Here is a 3,027-nt window from a genome sequence, read left to right as displayed (position 1 = left end):
AATACTTTGGAAATAATGCTTCGTTCTCGTGCCCTGACATCCTTCTGCAGCTTTCAAACAGACTTCTACAACTGCTACTAGACTTCAATGACTTATTAAAAACTTCTCCAAGATGCAATTCTAAAAATCTGTGCATCAGACTTTCTACTTCAAATCTTCAATAAATAATCTCCACACATTTCCCTCCTGACAAGTGTGATAAAGTCAAATCGTTGCTATTTATTAAATCATGAGGGACATGGATAGGTTGACTCATCAAGGTGTTTTCCTGCTGGTGAGGAAGTCAAAATTTAGAAAACATCGTTTTAAAATTAGTGGGTAAGGATTTAAAAGGGACGTCAGGGACAACTTTTTCAGTCGTGTCCAGAATGAGCTGCCAGAGAAATTGTTGGAGACTGGTACAACTGTAACATTTAATGGCATCTGGATGAATATATGAGTAACAAGGTTTAGAGGGATGTGGGCCAAATGTTGGCAAATGGGACCTATTAATTTAGGATAACTGTCCACCATGGTCAAGTTGGAAAGAAGGGCCACTTTCCATGTTGTATTGTTCAAGGACTTGATGACTCAAGAACAACCACAAAAACTTTGCAAATAATTCCGTCAAGATGATTTCAAGTTCCAACTCTTCGGTCAATCTTCCTCTCTTGTGCTCACAAGTTCATTACCTGATGTCAGAACTTACGGATAAGTTGCTGGATCCATTCTTGTAAATTGGTTCTGCATTCTTTCTAATTCCGATTTTTTTTTTTACGAATGTAGCTAGTGTTTATGGACTTAGCATCAATATTTCTAATACCATATTTCGATGAATATTAAAACACAACAGCATATCTACTTTGGCACCAGATGATGAGCAATTGAGTCAAAACCGATCGGACGCAGTGAGACAATGATCCTCTCTTCGTGTGGTGTACATCCGTGACTCTATAATTCGACAAAGAATTATTCCCGCAACTTCAGCTGTGTCAGAATCTAGTTTGCGGTGAAAGCCTGTCAATCTGCTAAGGTAACGTTCGTCTGGGTCTCTGCAAAGGATTTGGCGAAATCTTTGGGTCTTGACAATATCTTCTTTAAACAAATTACCTATTTCATGAATTCAGTTCTTTTACTATGAAAATTGGCAATGGCGTGGTAGCTGTGATGGCCGAGAGGTTAAGGCGTTGGATTTGAAATGCACTGGGGTCTCCCTGCGCAGGTTCGAATCCTGTTCACAGCGTTGAATCCTTTAAAAGTCATTAATTCCTTTGCAGAATGTGGATTTCGTGGAGCTTGAGCTTTGCATTCAATCGAAAGTAAATTTTTATCTGTGAAGAATCCGAAGTAATTTCAAGACGTCTAATTAAATAAATTATATGTCGAGACACAAAAAGCCACCAATTTCCAACACGAATCAGTTTCAAAACTTTTCTCGAACTATCGTGAAATGTGGATGTTCGGGAGTCGGGTGGGGGGGTGGAATTAAGCAAAACAAGAAGCAATGCAATGCATTTACCTGCAGGTGATGAATTTGTTTTCAGGATCAGTTGAAAGTCAAGCTGAGAAAGTTCAATCTAATTTACAGCTGACTCTCAAGGCCGATAATCTATTATATCAGCAGCCAATGAATTAGAAAAAGCAACTCCATGTGTGGAAAGGAACTCGACTGGTCCATGTTCCTGGCTTGCGGTCTGATAAGGCAAGGCGACATCAGCGGTGTAGAATTTTCTGGAAATATTAGAAATCGAATGTTAACAGTCTTCTGCTGTCCACAATCATAAGAAACTGTGCATTCAGAACTGAAATTGAAAATTAACGATGAAAATCAGACTTAGCCCTCTGCTTGTGGGGTAGCATTGTTCAGAACAATAGCTTGTTGCTGAGACTAAAATTGACCAAAATATTCGATGGGGATCTTATCCACGGCCTTCCTTGGAGCAGTTGGTGTGGAGAGCTCAGCTTTTGAAGAACCAAGTGCCAATTATTCATCTTGGCTGTCTGAATTGCTTAGTTAAATAGACTCCCAGTTTAATAAAAAAACCTTTGCTATCAGAGCTAGATGTTTTCATGTCAGCATGTTCCGATATGAGAAGACACGCCATGGAGTAGATGTGACTTAAATTTTGACTCCAACGTCAGAGATGTTGACACATTTCTGCACCAAAACAGCAATACCATTGGAATCAAATCAAACTGAACAAAGGTCTAGTTCACTTAGACATTTCCTTTCTGCAGACTCTGCCAATGGACTTTCAGGCCCGATGTAGGAATAGGGCGTGGTGACATCTGTTCGCAAGTGAATCACTTCATTCTTGCTCACGATCCATAAACCATAATTCATTTTGAACTTCTTAGCCATCAGCATGATAAATGTTACATTATGCATAGGTTTGCTTCTCGAAAGAAAGAGCGAAATCCTATTCAATGCAGACGCAAATTCAAGTTGTCCCTGGTCGACCAGAAGACAGATATCGCGAAACAAAGTGAATACAGAAAACAATCAATGTTTTCTGGGAGTCAAAAAGATGTATTGGAAGAACGGAAACATATATTTGGAACTAAAGTCACATACCACTTCCAGACTAAATATTCTTGAACCGTTATCTTAATTTGACCTTCATGTCCACCATTGCTGCAAAAATTATTTTAACAACTCAGAACTTTGTGTTCTTTGATATTGTCCCCTTCATGTTTCTCTTGATTTTGAAACTAAAACCGAGCAATAGTAATGCACCCTATTTCACTTGCAAAGATCAGAAGAAGATCAATTTATAAGAGAACAGAAATAAAACTACGTCTGTCTTCCGAGAGAAAACACAGTTAACATTTCGACTCCAAAAAGTCTTCTTCAGAAGTCTGCGCAATGAACTTGAAATAGTAGACCGAAAACGAAAAAAAGAAGCCATAATGCCGCGAATACACCACCCGCAAGCGCATCAAGTCCTACTCGAATATGCTGTATTACTACTCTCAACATCAGTGGAGAACGGAACAAAGCTCATTCTGCAGTTGTCAACCTGTTATGACGTAGTTTGTAAAGTCAGA

General features: G+C 39.0%; 1 non-coding gene across 1 annotated transcript; it reads left to right on the top strand.

The window, feature by feature from the left end:
• The first annotated feature begins 1,140 nt into the window (after positions 1–1,140).
• trnas-uga (transfer RNA serine (anticodon UGA)) lies at positions 1,141–1,222 on the top strand. The gene has a single exon. It is a non-coding gene; the product is annotated as a tRNA-Ser (tRNA).
• The last annotated feature ends 1,805 nt before the right edge of the window (positions 1,223–3,027 follow it).

The sequence above is a fragment of the Chiloscyllium punctatum genome, chromosome 16, assembly GCF_047496795.1.
Source record: "Chiloscyllium punctatum isolate Juve2018m chromosome 16, sChiPun1.3, whole genome shotgun sequence".
NCBI classification, from domain to species: Eukaryota; Metazoa; Chordata; class Chondrichthyes; order Orectolobiformes; family Hemiscylliidae; genus Chiloscyllium; species Chiloscyllium punctatum.
The sequence above is the reverse complement of the archived record's forward strand: the minus strand, read 5'-3'. Positions and strand labels throughout refer to the sequence as shown.